We start from the raw sequence: 16,127 nt of genomic DNA, 5'->3' as shown, positions 1-16,127 counted from the left end.
AAATTCCAGGAAGATATGTCACAATTTATTCTATGTGTTCCTGCATACCCTGGGATATGGCCATATATCGCAGGCTGTAATCATACTCCAATGTGTGAAGTTCAGAGCTATAAAAAGTGACGGGATGAATACTGAAAACATAACAATGGCTTCCTTCTCTGTTTCCTCCACTAAACAGCAAGTCTCTCCAGGACTTAGTGTCTTTGTCCTTTTTGCTTAGCACGCTTCTTTGCACAGACCTAGCTTTCAACAAACACCTGTAGAACCTATGTATGAATGAATGACAGCTATGATTTCCACAAGGCTTTGAGAACATCTTGGCACATAAGAGTAGGAAAAGTTTGTATCAAAAAAAAGAGGATGAATGGAGTTTTAAAATGTGTTATATACACACAATGGAATACTATCCAGCCATAAAAAAGAAGGAATCCTGTCATTTACAGCAACATGGATGGAACTGAATTTATGATAAGTAAAATAAGCCAGGAACAGAAGGTTAAAAATCGTATGTTCTCACTCATATGTGGCAGCTAAAAAAAAAGCTGATCTCATAGAAGTAAAAGTTAGGAGAGAGGTTACTAAAGGCTGAGAAGAGTAGGGAGAAAGGGGGGAATATGAAGAGATCTGCTAAAGTATACAAAATTATAGCTGGATAGGCAGAATAAGTTCTAGCGTTCCATAGCACTGTAGTAAAATTATAGTTAACAATATCATATATTGTCAAATAGCTAGAAGAGAGGAAACTGAATGTTTCCAACACAAAGAAATAACTGTTTGAGATGACGGATTTGCTAATTATCCTGATCTGATCACTGCACATTGTAACTGAAACACTACTATGTGCCCCATAATTATGTACAATTATTATGTGTCAGTTAAAAAATAAAAAATAAAAAGGAGGAGAGGGGACATATATTTATATTAATATATTATCTACTAATATTGACGTATAATATATATTATGTTGAAATCATTACATATATATTTACATGTATTTTTTAATAACATAGAACTGAAAGGAAATTAATTTACCAAAAAAACCCTCTTTAAAAAATTCTCAAGAAAGTTGCATCATGAGAATTAAATGTCAAAACAAATACCCAGAGAAGAGGAAGTAAATAATTATACATGTCTGACTTTGGCTTGAAACATAGGCAACAGCTTTAAAAGAAATTTTAAAATGAAGATTTATAAAACAATGTAAAACACAACAAAGGAAAGCCTGCAAGTGAAGGAACAACAACTGATTTTTAAAACTCTGTATATGAAGTAAAAATATTGGTCAATTTGGTGAAAAAGCCAAACTGGTGAATAGGCATCTGATTTAACTACTTTTTCACTTTTCAACAGGTTTATGGTATGAGACAACATTTCTCTACTCACAATGGAAGGGAGAAACTTCAAATCTAAACACATCCAAACAGCAATAACGGGCCCAACTCAGAGCTGTTCAAAGACTGACCAACTGTGCTACAACAGCTGAAGGTGGCGTCTGTCTGCAACAGCGCCATTAAGTAGCAGTCAAAACGTTCAGGGGTTAGAAGCAGAAAACACATCTCCAGCCTAGAAAAAGACACACAGAATGCTGTTTTTTAAATTTTGTTTAAAAAAAAAAGTCATTTTAATGTCTTTTATAGTGAATCATAGACTTTCCATCTTGCTAAGGAGACAGTATGGCAAGTCTTTAAATATTAAAAATAGACTTTAAATATATAAAACTGATTGAAGGAGGAAAAATTAGTTAGACTGGTCTGAAAGACTGATGAAATTAGCTTCCTAAGGGAGGCAGGCAAACATCAAAGCAGTCTCCAACTTTGAAATAACCTATCTATACAAATGGGCAGGCAGCAGAAGTTCCCTCCCATTCCCAAATCACAATACAGACTTAAACACAATCCTTAACTAAGGTCTCTCAGCCTAAAGGCAAAAGCTGATTTCCAGTCTGACCATAGGAAGAACAACCCTCCAAGAGAACTATCTTCTTTTAGTAATCAAAAGGAATTAAAAAAATACTGCTGCCGACAATCACACTCATCTACCACTAGCATCACTTCCTTTCCATTCTTACTTTCTGGTCTCCAGGTTCCAGCCTAGGAAGGGAAGGCGAGAAGGAACAAACACAGCTTCTACTGCTTAGATAGGGGAAATGTGGTCCCCAGCCACACCTCCATAGAAATAATATTGTAAGTGGAAGTTTGTTATGTATGGTTCAAGTTGTTCAATTAGCCTGACTTCAAGTAAGAAGGGCTGAATACCTTTTTTGAACTGATTCCTTAAGCTAATCACCAAGTATTAATACTGCTTAGACACAGAAATATAGCCTGAGTCCTAAACAACTCATATGCAAACCAACTTCAGAAGCAAACAGGAAATCTCTTAAAACAAAAAACAAAAAAACGAAAAAAACAACTCATTTCAGAAATCAGTTTCACGACAGTTTAAAACTTCTTTTGGATCAGTAGCTTTAAAATTGGTTTTATAAAACAGCAGGGTGCCATGAAATTTCACTGAGGATCAGAATATTATAAAGATTTTTAAAAAATTGTTTATTTACCAAACATTGAAACTGAGTCAGACAATAATGGTGCTACTTCGGTGAAAAATGTAACACATCAGTTGTGTATTTTTAACATAAAAGGAGTTGAACAAACTGCAACACTATATACTAGTAAGTAATACTACATGAATGGACTCTTTGAAGGAGAAAATGTAACCGTTCAAGGAATGTTTAAATAGGGTCCTCTTATTACATTTTTGCTTACCATTAGAGGTCAAAGATGGGGTTCTAAAGCATGAAAAACATTTAAAAGCTTGTAGAATCCCTACAAAGAGTTTGGAAATTGTGGTCACTGGTTTTCTTTTTTTCTGTAATTGAATACAAGATAAAAATGATAAAACATTAATGTGACATTGTCTTACTCCATTTTGTGCCACTGTAACAGAATACCTGAGACTGGGCAATTTATTTAAAAAATCTTTTGTTTTGTTTTGTTTTCTATTACAGTTCTGGAGGCTGGAAAGTCCAGGGTCAAGATGCTGGCATTTGGTCTGATAAGGGTCTTCTTGCTATCTCCTTACATGGCAGAAGACAGAAGAACAAAGGCAAGTTAGCCAAACCCTGGGTGAAGCCTGTTTTATAAGGACCTTAATTCCATTAATGAAGGAGCAGTCCTCTGGCCTACTCACCTCTTAAAGACCCCACCTCTTTCACCTCTTAATACTATCACATTGACAACACCTAAATTTTGTAGGGACACATTCAAACCACAGCAGACATCAATAGCTTTTTATTAGGTTGGTGCAAAAGTAATTGTGGTTTTTGCCATTACTTTTAATAGGGCAGATGTAGAAGATAAGTTTCAAACCAAAGTCAGACAGGTAGCTGCAAATACATCAAAATGAAAATTCAACAAAGACAGGAATTGTTGCTTACTTTATTATAATCTCATCCTCTTAGCCTAAAACAGTGCTTGGCACTTTGTAGTTGCTCAGTAAATAATTGTTAGATAAATGAATGAATGAAGTTTCCCTCTATAAATTCCAGAAATATTTGAGAAAATTTTAAAGATAATTTTTGTTAATGTAAAGTGATGTTTTACTGTAAGAAAGTATAAACTATACTGATATAAATATATGAGCATAAATACAAAATAATTAAAATTGATCATAGTCCTACTACTCAGAGAAGGCCACTACTATTATAACATACTGGTATATTTACTTTCAGTTCTCTTTCTTATGTATATTTTTAGACAGCTGAGATCAAACATTACTTAAAATAGTTTATCTAGACTTCAATGTTCACTTAAAGTTTTAATGTAATCCTTTCCCAATGTTATTGAAAATGAGGGTATTCATTATATACTTTTTAAATGTTGTATTTAAACATTCCAAAAGACCTGAAAACAATTTTTATCAACAAACAGGTTTTATATAAGTTACTGGCAGTAGATTACTCTCTAGTCATTGATATTTAATTTGTGATTAAAGACAAAACTATACTACAGGAAACATTTCAACCATTAAGTATGCAGTTTTGAGAAGAGAGAGAATATTTCTTCAGTTCATTCATTTGTCTCTACACTTGACAAATATTTATTGTTGACTTAATCCAGACTAAGTACTGAGAATACGATGAGCAAAACTACACAGCTACTACCCCACAGAGTTCGTAATCTAGTCAAGGGAGACAGACATTAATCAAACAATCAATAAATTAATTGAAAGTTGTAAATGTTAGGAATAAGAGGTATATGGTCATATACGTCACTATTCAATAAAAGGAGTTGTTCTGGACTGGGGTGTGTGTGTGTGGGTGTGGGTGTGTTGTGTGTGTGCGCACAGCAGGGAATTGGGGGTAGGAGGTAGGTTGGAAACAATTTTGTCTAACATTCAACAAGTACTTCATTCAGTGTTAGTCAGGCCTTGTATTGGAAACATATGGCTTCTCTCATTTTCTTATTTAATAGTCACAGTATCTTATGAGTAAGAATTATCTTCCCTCACCTTACAGATAAAGAAATTCGGGGCCGGGCGCGGTGGCTCAAGCCTGTAATCCCAGCACTTTGGGGGGCCGAGACGGGCGGATCACGAGGTCAGGAGATCGAGACCATCCTGGCTAACACGGTGAAACCCCGTCTCTACTAAAAAATACAAAAAAAACTAGCCGGGCGAGGTGGCGGGTGCCTGTAGTCCCAGCTACTCGGGAGGCTGAGGCAGGAGAATGACGTAAACCCGGGAGGCGGAGCTTGCAGTGAGCGGAGATCGCGCCACTGCACTCCAGCCCGGGCGACAGAGCAAGACTCCGTCTCAAAAAAAAAGAAATTCGGACTCAGAGATAAGTCAAATAACTTACTTAAGATTATACAGCCACTAAATAATGAACTGGGATGCAAACCCAGACAATAAGACAGCAGAGCGCTTAAGTCCTATGCCACATATCCCACTTCCCTGCGTAACTGACAATTATACTAAGATATAAAGGATAAGCTGGTGTTAATAAAGCATGGTGTGGGGGAGGGGAAGACAGAACATTCTATGCAGACTGAGAAACATGAGAAAGCCCCAAGATAGGAGAGACTGCTATAAATTAAAGTGGGAACAACAGCAGTAACAAAGCCAGTGAACTAAGTAAGAACACAGAGAGCAATGGGAAATACGGAGACGAGACTGGAAGATGAGGCTGGGCCAGTGAGAGCCCTCATGGGCCACATGAAGGCATTCCTAAATGCAATGAGAAGGCCTTAGATGCTTTCACTGCTTTTGTTTGAAATTCAAACACTCAAGGGAAAGAAAATTAATAAAGGGTGGATTTCATGAATCAAGAACTAGAAGGACGAATACTCGCTCAGTTTTGAAAATATTTTCTAGGACCTATCATATCTGTACTAATAAATATGCATACTTCAGGAATTTAAAAAGTGGTAGCTTTTAAATACCCTTTAAAATAAACCAAATGTATACAAATTTAACAGAGGTTTGGGTTTTCCTTCTGGGTCTGGGTAATTACATTTACTTTGTGCAATTTTAGTAGTTTTCATCTTTATTTTGGAATTACTTCTTGTCCCAGTTTTACCTTTGTCAATTTTTTTTATATTTTTAATATTATTGGCAAGACATTTCCTTTCCTTTTTTCTTAATTTTTTTGGGGGGAATCTGGGAAAAATTCCCTGAATACAGATCTAAGTAATTGTCAATTTAATTTTCTGCTGATTATTCATACCAATGATGAACAACAAATTTACTTAAATATAGAAACTAAGACTAACTCTGGAAGTTAGGATGATGGAATAGAACTTAAACGTCATAAATCTTAAGAATATTAAAATAATAACCTAACAAAAATAGGAGGTAAGAGGAAGGAAAAAACAAGTTCATTAATTTTCTCAGTTTAACAGAAGAGAGTGATACCGTCTAAAGGTGAAACACACAGTTTCAAAAGATATTTTTATACCTCATTTTTTATAATCCTTAAAAAATACAGTAAAGAATTCCTTTAGAGCTCTATTGTGAAGAAGTATTATTTTTGCCCTAAGTGGAATTACTGATAAAAAGATAAAATTATGTTATACCAATTTACGTGTCTATAAACAGTGTATAAGAAAGCTTGTTTTATAACATCCTGACCTACATGAGGATTATCTCCTGAAAGACAATCTACTAAGATAGTAGGCACAAAAGAAATAATAGTCCCTCAAAACATTTCTTCTGTCATTGTGAAGCTGAGCTTTTTGGCACACTTGTTCAAAATTTTTATTTATAACATCCATTTTTCTATTTTTGTTTTTTGCTTTTTCTTATTGATTTTATAAGCTTCTTTATACATTAAGAATATTAACCTTTTTCATACATGATACAACTAATTTTTCCAACTTGTGGTTTATATTTTAAATTTAAGGTACTTTTTGATGTACTTAATTTTTATGCAATCAAAACTATCTTTTCCATTAAAGCTTTCTTCCCTTGTTTTTATGCTTTAAAAGACCTTCCCTAACTGAAGGTCAAATTAAATAGCAGTTCTATTTGTTAGTATGAGGTAGGTCCAAACTTCGTATTTTTCTTCAAGAAGGTGACAGTTGTTCCAGTATATCTATGGAACCAGCCTTTTGTCCAGAACATATGGATACGTTTTCAAGGCATGACATCTACCCACACAAGGTTCTAATCCTCACCTCTACCTGCTAATAGCCACATGCTTCTCCTTCCTGAAGAGAGAATCCTCTTTCTACCTGGTCCCTGGGTGAAAAGAGGAAAGGGAGAGTAGGATAATCCTGGTCCTCATCTCCCTTCAATTTATTTTTTGCATCTAACTCTCTTCACTTTCCTCTCCAATCCTTCTTGGGTCCCTAGTTTTTCAGACTCTACTTTCTTGTTTTCAAGTTGTGTGGTATTTTTCAGAAATGTAATTTGATATTAACTAATGAAAGAATATATAATAAACATAATGGTAGCCGGGCGCAGTGGCTCATGTCTGTAATCCCAGCACTTTGGGGGGCTAAGGCAGGTGGATCACGAGGCCAGGAGTTCAAGACCAGCCCGGCCAAGATGGTGAAACCTTGTCTCTACTAAAAATACAAATAAATCAGCCAGGTGTGGTGGCAGACACCTGTAATCCCAGCTACTCGGGAGGCTGAGGCAGAGAACTGCTTGAACCTGGGAGGTGGAGGTTGCAGTGAGCCTAGATCACGCCACTGCACTCCAGCCTGGGGGCGGGAGGTGGAGGCTGCAGTGAGCCTAGATCACGCCACTGCACTCCAGCCTGGGGGCAACAGAGTGAGACTCCATCTCAAAAAAAAAAAAAAAAACAGAAAGAAAGGAAACCAGAATGGTTATTTCAATCAACAATATGGTTCACAAAAGTCTAATAACCATTACAAAAAAATTATCACTAAGTAAGATAGTGCCTAACAGAGATTATTTTTAAATTTCCAAAAATTGTGTAAGATCTATACTAATTGTCCATGATATATGGTAGGTACTCAATATGTTTGTGGTTGGGAAGAATTTTTCTTTTTAGATCTGAAAACACAGGCATTGGGTATAGTTTTAGATTTCAGAATTTTTACTGCCAAAATATTTTATGCCAACAAATGTAGAAGAATACAAAGGAGAAAGTAACCTACAATTTCCTCACAACAAACTACTTATGATTCACAATTTAGTAACCTTTAGTTATTTCTGTTAGGTAGGTGCCAGTGAGAACTTTATTTCTAAAACAACTAGAGAAACCACCACACTTTTAAAAAGGTAATTTTCACTGGGTGCAGTGGTTCATGCCTGTAATCCCAACACTTTGGGAGGCCCAGGCAGGAAGACTGCTTGAACTCAGGAGTTTGAGACCAGCCTGAGCAACACAGGGAGACCTCATCTTTACAAGTAATTTAAAAATTAGTGAGGCATGGCAGCCTACATCTTTCCCAGCTACTTGGAAAGGCTGAGACAGGAGGATAACCTGTGCCCAGGAGGTTGAGGCTGCTGTGAGCCATGATCGTGCTGCTGCACTCCAGCCTGGGTGACAGAGCAAGACCTTGTATTGGAAAGACAACAACAACAAAAAGCAATTTTCTGGGCTACTTCTAATCTCCTACAAGATGCATCATTAACTCTAACAGGCAATACAGGCAAATTAAAAGTAGTCACTGTCATCAAATGCCCTGGTAGTGGCAGAAAATGGACAGTAGGCTAACCCAAGTTCCATTTCCAGCTTCCTTCTGTCTGTCTCTACTACAGAGGCTATGAAAGTTAAACACCTGACTTCCCAGCCTCCCTTGAGAAGCTATGTTACACAGTTATCACCAATGAGATACAAACAGAAGTCTGCTAGCACTCCTTTCCTTCTCACTGTGTAGCACATATTTGTGATGTGTAGGAGGCAGCTTCCAAGATGGCTCCCAATGATGCCTGCCTACTGAAGGGACTACTTCCTCGTATAGTCCCTTCCCATACTGTATCAGGGTTCTGTGAAAAAAGAATATGGCCGGAGTGATAGCTCACTTCCAAGATTAGGTTATAAAAGACATTGCAACTTCCATCTTGTTCTTATCTCCATCTGTCCTCTCCCTCCCCTGACACACACACTCTAGACCCTCCCCGCTCTCTCAGATCATTTGCTCTGAGAGAAGCCCACTGCCATGCCTTGAACCCTGTAGAGAGATCCCTATGGTAAGGAACTGAATCCTCCTGCTGACAGTCATGTGAGTTAGTTTAGAAAGCAGATCTCCAGCTCAAACAAGCCTTCAGAGGACTGCAGCCCCAGCTGGTATCTTGACTGCAACGTCATAAGGGACCCTGAGCCAGAACCTCCCAGCTAAGCCATTCCTGAATTTTCAACCCTCAGAAACTATGTGAGATAATTAATATTTATTGTTTTAATCTGATATGTTTTAGGGAAATTTTGTTACACAACAATAGATGCCAGAAATACAGTGATGCCTGAAGGTACAACAGCCTTTTTACAACCTTGATACAAATCACATTCTAAGGATGGCAGTGGGCTTTTATTAATGTAGTTGAATATCACATCAGCTCTGGACTGCCTAATTAAGACTTCTTGTGGAGGCAGACCCCTATCTGTTTCTACTACATAGTAGGGCTTTTTGTTATTTGCAGCCAAACACATTCCAGACTGACATCAACAATTCCCAAAACTCAATTACTGTTTCTAAAGAAAGGTTCCTTTTATTGAAGGATCTGCCTCTGCTCAGAAGTTCATACTTCTCTTATCTTCTGGAATGCAGTTGTTCATTTCATGATCCAGAAAAAATATTCAGGCTGTCCTGCAGGAACTCCTAGTATTTAAAGGCAGTGGCAAGGATTATCCCCTTCATTCAGCAAGCAATTACAATACTTTTAGTAGAATGCCTACTTCTTAAAACATGTCTCCCTTTGACATACTAAAAACTTCATTCAGCTACACCCCGAAACACAAAGAGTTCAGAAATGTATTCCAAGCTGGCTAGATCATATAATCCGTAGGAAAATGAGTTTCTTTTGATGATAATCTGCTATATCATATGAATTCCAGGAACATGTTTCAGCCCAAGAGAAGGAACTGGCTGTCTCCAGATGAGGTTCAATCATGTAACACATGATGTTTCAGTCAATGATGTACTGCATATGCAACAGGGTCCCCTAATATTATACGGTACCTTTTTTTATAACTATACCTTTCCTATGTTTAGATATATTAATTAATTAATTTTTTGAGGCAGGGCCTCGCTCTGTTGTCTAGGCTGGAGCGTAATAGCATGATCACAGCTCACTGCAGCCTTGACCTCCTGAGTTCAAGTGATCCTCCCACCTCAGCCTCCCAAGTAGCTGGAACTACAGACACACACCACCACACAGGACTAATTTTTGTATTTTTGTAGAGATGGGGTTTCACCATGTTGCCCAGGCTTAGATATATTTAGATACACAAATAATTACCATTGTGTTACAACTGCCAGTGTGTATTCAGTACAGTAACATGCTATACAGGTTTGTAGCCTGGGAACACTAGGTTACACCACATAGCCTAGGTGTGCAGTAGGCTATACCATCTAGGTTTGTGTAAGTACACTCTGTGATGTTTGCCCAATGACAAAATTGCCTAATGACATTTCTTAGAACGTATGTCCATCATTAGGAGATGTGTGACTGTACAGAAAGAGTGAGAATTCAGCTTAGAAAAATCTCTCTTAAATAATCCCACATTCTCCTCCTAACTGCTTATCTCTTTCTAGATGCCAAACATTGTAACACATAACAGAAGAAAAGTTTCATTTGGCACAGAAGTAAAAGTAATTTGGATCTAGTGACCTTGCTTTGTTTTTTCTTTCCAAGTGAACAATTGCTCAGAGATAGAAGCAATGCATCCCCAGAAGAGGAAGAAAAATGACAGGAAATCCCGACCCACACTTGACCAAAATCATCAAACAATCTAGGCAACTGGTGTTCACTTGTATGACAGTTTTTTAAGTTGTCAGCAATTCTTGGCAAATACAAGAGTAGAAAATAACTTCAGTAAAACTCTGAGCTAAAAGGCTTAATATTCTCATGGGTGTCTTGCCCTTATAAAGGGTGGGTGGGTGGGAGGGTACCTAAAGAAAGGAAATTTAGTCAGAGAATAAACCTTCTGCTGTAAGAGATAACATAATCCAAAATATCAAGTATACTATATTTGAGGAAACACCAAATTTAAAACGAAGTTTTTCAAAATTTATGTAACTCCATATATATCACTTCATATATACACACACACACACACACATATAATTTACAGATAATAACTTCTTAACATTTAACCAACCTAAGGAAGCTATTTCTTAAAATTTAATTTTAAGATAAATTTATTTTAACTTTGAGATTTAAAAAACAGTCTAAGATCTTTGAAGCTAGCCAGAGTACATTCCTGGATTCTAATAGTACTGCTTAATCATAGCCAAGCAGACACAAAATGGTGTTTCATAAAAGTGTGATAGTTGCTACTGCAATGATCAGTAGGTTTGCTTTTAATGTTTATTCAGTTGCATATATTCAGAACCTGACATGGATTGTTAAAGCCTGGAACAGCTCCTTGATTTCAAAACATGGTCACTTCCATAACGGCTATATATAAAAAAGCAGAATAAGAGGGCAAAATTTTGTTTGTATTTTTATTTTTAAAATATGGAATGCTTACACATTTGCATGTCATTCTTGTGCAGGGGCATGTTAATTTTCTCTGTATCATTCCAACTTTGGCATATGTGCTGCTGAAGCAAGCACAAGGTGGGCAAAATTTGAAATGCTAGTGCCCATCCAGCAGAGACCCACACAGTACTCCTTATATCATACTTAGAGAAGCTGTCATATTCATGCATATTTTTGCTTTTGATCTATGAAATTAATTTAGGGATAAATTCAGTTCTACTTTTTTATTTTTCCTTTGCTGCTCCTACTGTCTCTTCAAATAACTTACAATAACATATTGTTTTAAAAAGTTACTTATGATAATATTCCCGAGACTTTTCTGCAATTTGACGATTTCTTCCACTCACAGGAAGACAGGCCTAGACTGTAACAATGAAAGTGAACTCCACCAGAGGCAAGACAATGTGACTAAACTCAGGGACTTCCCCTTTGCTACACCATGGTACTCTTTGACCTACTTTGGTTTTCTACAAATCATCCCTTTAGTTCTCAGCCTGAAAGCACCAAAGCTAGGCCTCTGTTAATCACAGATTAACAAACAATAACAAACAACAAAAAAGAGAAATACACATACGTGTACACACACACACACACACACTTTAGATTAAGGAGTAAACAATCTAATCTGTGGGAAAAGCCACACCACTAAATAAAACATTAACAAAGGACAATTTTTTTTCTAGAATAGATTCTAAAAAATTTAAAAGGAGAATTTTTAGAGCAATATTTTAAGAAATGTAATAGCTTTTAAAATTAGTGTCTTGTATATGTATCCTGATCCATAGATCCCATCTTTTGCTTGAAGCACCTGTTTATAAAACTTTACAATTTCTTTTTTTTTTTTTTTTTTTTGAGACAGAGTCTCACTGTGTCGCCCAGGCTGGATGCAGTGGCCAGATCTCAGCTCACTGCAAGCTCTGTCTCCTGGGTTTACGCCATTCTCCTGCCTCAGCCTCCCAAGTAGCCAGGACTACAGGCGCCTGCCACCTCGCCCAGGTAGTTTTTTTTGTATTTTTTAGTAGAGACGGGGTTTCACCGTGTTAGCCAGGATGGTCTTGATCTCCTGACCTCGTGATCCGCCCGTCTCGGCCTCCCAAAGTGCTGGGATTACAGGCTTGAGCCACCGCGCCCGGCCAAACTTTACAATTTCTAATTGGAGTAGGAAGAGAGATCTGACATGCTTGATTTGACCTGCCAAGTCTTTTTTCCTTTGGGAGAATATTCATCTGCCTTTTCTATTGATTAGTTCAGTACTGTGTTTTATGAAGAGTCTAGAAAAGTGTTAGGTGAAAATAAACAGCAATGACAGTGAACTAATCTATTTTAGAGGGAAAATTCCTCAAAGGCAAAGACAATTCCCTCCCTCATTTACCTTTTTAGGTCACAAAAAGTAGGCCATCAATAACTATAATTAGTGCAGCATCTGTAGGATGCTCAATTCTACTTTAACTACATAGAATAATTTAATCTCACTTAAATTATAATTAAATGAGATCAGTACTTAATGTGTCATGCAGCTATTAGTAAGCTTCAGAAAACTTGTTACTGGAATGTAGCAATTGTCCTCCACAAGATGAATGACCAAGGGAATCAGGAATAATGACATAATCTTCCTTCTCTCTGTGTTAAATTTATGCCAGGCAACTTTCAATGTCTCCAGGAAAAGTATCCACTGCTCTTTCTATCCTCCCCTCCCAGTCCTTGCATCAGGACAGACCAATTTCAAGTCAAATACATTTAAATGGTTAAATCAATACATGTATATAAACCCTGATTTAATTTGTGATTAAACTGCTACTCAGAAAGTTAACAATTTCTTTAAAAATGCATTTTACTTTTTGAAATATCTCACACATTTTATTCATAACTCGGTTGTATATCTGACTTTAAAATGTACATAATCTGAAATTAAAGCAACAATAAGTTATTCCTAATTTTACATTTCCCTTAGGAAAAAAGAACAATGTACTAATATAGATACCTGTGAAACCACATCTGATTCCATGTATTAAACCTAAATAATAGACAGGCATGCTATCTAAGAAAAAAACAGCCTTGACCAAAAACTTTTTTCAACGAATTTAATGTGTAGAAATTTTATATTTGTGTATAACATGTAAAATAAAAATGTTAAGCTTTGAACACTTTGTTATAAACGAAAAATGTACTATGTATTTTAAGCAAAAATTAAAGGGGATGCATCAGAATTAATTCTACCTGAATATTTCGGGATATGCAGCAAACTTGATATTCATCTTCCTCTTTTAAATTAATTAACCTGCTGGGTGAGGTGGCTCACACCTGTAATCCCAGCACTCTGGGATATGGTAGCAGGTAGATTGCTTGAGGTCAGGAGTTCGCGACCAGCCTGGGCAACATGGTGAAACCTCATCTCTACTAAAAATACAAAAATTAGCCATGCATAGTGGCATACACCTGTAGTCCTAGCTCTTCGGGAGGCTGAGGTGGGAAGATGGCTTGAGCCCAGGAGGCAGAGGTTGCAGTGAGCTGAGAATGCACCACTGCACTCCAGCCTGGGCAACAGAGCAAGATCCTGTCTCAAAAAAAAAATTAATTAATCTAACAAATATTTGTTTTTACTATGTGCCTAATGAGTGATGAAAAAATAAATGATGGCGCGCGCCATTTCTAGTCGTTTTCAAAGCGCCTCGCGCTGATTCTCACGGGCCCGGCCGCCGGCCCCCGCTCTGCCCTGGATTGGGAGCTTATGTCGATCTTGATGAAAGAGCAATTGATGCTCTCAGGGAATTTAATGAAGAAGGAGCTCTGTCTGTACTACAGCAGTTCAAGGAAAGTGACTTATCACATGTTCAGAACAAAAGTGCATTTTTATGTGGAGTTATGAAGACCTACAGGCAGAGAGAGAAACAGGGGAGCAAGGTGCAAGAGTCCACAAAGGGACCTGATGAAGCAAAGATCAAGGCCTTGCTTGAGAGAACTGGTTATACTCTGGATGTAACCACAGGACAGAGGAAGTATGGTGGTCCTCCACCAGACAGTGTGTACTCTGGCGTGCAACCTGGAATTGGAACGGAGGTGTTTGTAGGCAAAATACCAAGAGATTTATATGAGGATGAGTTGGTGCCCCTTTTTGAGAAGGCCGGACCCATTTGGGATCTACGTCTTATGATGGATCCACTGTCTGGTCAGAATAGAGGGTATGCATTTATCACCTTCTGTGGAAAGGAAGCTGCACAGGAAGCCGTGAAACTGTGTGACAGCTATGAAATTCGCCCTGGTAAACACCTTGGAGTGTGCATTTCTGTGGCAAACAACAGACTTTTTGTTGGATCCATTCCGAAGAATAAGACTAAAGAAAACATTTTGGAAGAATTCAGTAAAGTCACAGAGGGTTTGGTGGACGTTATTCTCTATCATCAACCCGATGACAAAAAGAAGAATCGGGGGTTCTGCTTCCTTGAATATGAGGATCACAAGTCAGCAGCACAAGCCAGACGCCGGCTGATGAGTGGAAAAGTAAAAGTGTGGGAAAATGTAGTTACAGTTAAATGGGCTGACCCTGTGGAAGAACCAGATCCAGAAGTCATGGCTAAGGTAAAAGTTTTGTTTGTGAGAAACTTGGCTACTACAGTGACAGAAGAAATATTGGAAAAGTCATTTTCTGAATTTGGAAAACTCGAAAAAGTAAAGAAGTTGAAAGATTATGCATTTGTTCATTTTGAAGACAGAGGAGCAGCTGTTAAGGCTATGGGTGAAATGAATGGCAAAGAAATAGAAGGGGAAGAAATTGAAATAGTCTTAGCCAAGCCACCAGACAAGAAAAGGAAAAGAGCGCCAAGCTGCTAGACAGGCCTCCAGAAGATTATTACTACCACCCTTCTCCTCGCATGCCACCTCCAATTAGAGGTCGGGGTCCTGGTGGGGGGGAGAGGTGGATATGGCTACCCTCCAGATTACTATGGCTATGAAGATTACTATGATGATTACTATGGTTATGATTATCACGACTATCGTGGAGGCTATGAAGATCCCTACTACGGCTATGATGATGGCTATGCAGTAAGAGGAAGAGGAGGAGGAAGGGGAGGGCGAGGTGCTCCACCACCACCAAGGGGGAGGGGAGCACCACCTCCAAGAGGTAGAGCTGGCTATTCACAGAGGGGGGCACCTTTGGGACCACCAAAAGGCTCTAGGGGTGGCAGAGGGGGTCCTGCTCAACAGCAGAGAGGCCGTGGTTCCCGTGGATCTCGGGGCAATTGTGGGGGCAATGTAGGAGGCAAGAGAAAGGCAGATGGGTACAACCAACCTGATTCCAAGCGTCGTCAGTCCAACAACCAACAGAACTGGGGTTCCCAACCCATCGCTCAGCAGCCGCTTCAGCAAGGTGGTGACTATTCTGGTAACTATGGTTACAATAATGACAACCAGGAATTTTATCAGGATACTTATGGGCAACAGTGGAAGTAGACAAGTAAGGGCTTGAAAATGATACTGGCAAGATACGATTGGCTCTAGATCTACATTCTTCAAAAAAAAAAAAATTGGCTTAACTGTTTCATCTTTAAGTAGCATTTTGCTGCCATTTGTATTGGGCTGAAGAAATCACTATTGTGTATATACTCAAGTCTTTTTATTTTTCCTCTTTTCATAAATGCTCTTGGACATTATTGGGCTTGCAGAGTTCCCTTATTCTGGGGATTACAATGCTTTTATCGTTTCAGGCTTCATTTTAGCTTCAAAACAAGCTGGGCACACTGTTAAATCATGATTTTGCAGAACCTTTGGTTTTGGACAGTTTCATTTTTTTGGATTTGGGATAGATTACATAGGAGTATGGAGTATGCTGTAAATAAAAATACAAGCTAGTGCTTTGTCTTAGTAGTTTTAAGAAATTAAAGCAAACAAATGTAAGTTTTCTTGTATTGAAAATAACCTATGATTGTATGTTTTGCATTCCTAGAAGTAGGTTAACT

General features: G+C 37.9%; 1 protein-coding gene, 1 non-coding gene and 1 pseudogene across 3 annotated transcripts in view; 1 reads left to right on the top strand and 2 right to left on the bottom strand.

Annotated features, from left to right (window-relative positions):
- SESN1 (sestrin 1) overlaps positions 1-16,127 on the bottom strand; it is a 111,237-nt gene that overhangs the window by 61,328 nt on the left and 33,782 nt on the right. The window lies entirely within an intron of this gene.
- Positions 11,143-11,247, bottom strand: LOC111538653. Its single transcript, XR_002730407.1, has one exon. It is a non-coding gene; the product is annotated as a U6 spliceosomal RNA (small nuclear RNA).
- Positions 13,815-15,695, top strand: LOC111538550 (annotated as a pseudogene). The gene has a single exon (XR_002730381.2). The product of XR_002730381.2 is annotated as a heterogeneous nuclear ribonucleoprotein R pseudogene (transcript).

This window comes from Piliocolobus tephrosceles, chromosome 5 (assembly GCF_002776525.5).
Source record: "Piliocolobus tephrosceles isolate RC106 chromosome 5, ASM277652v3, whole genome shotgun sequence".
NCBI lineage: Eukaryota > Metazoa > Chordata > Mammalia > Primates > Cercopithecidae > Piliocolobus > Piliocolobus tephrosceles.
This window is presented reverse-complemented; position numbering and strand designations above follow the sequence as displayed.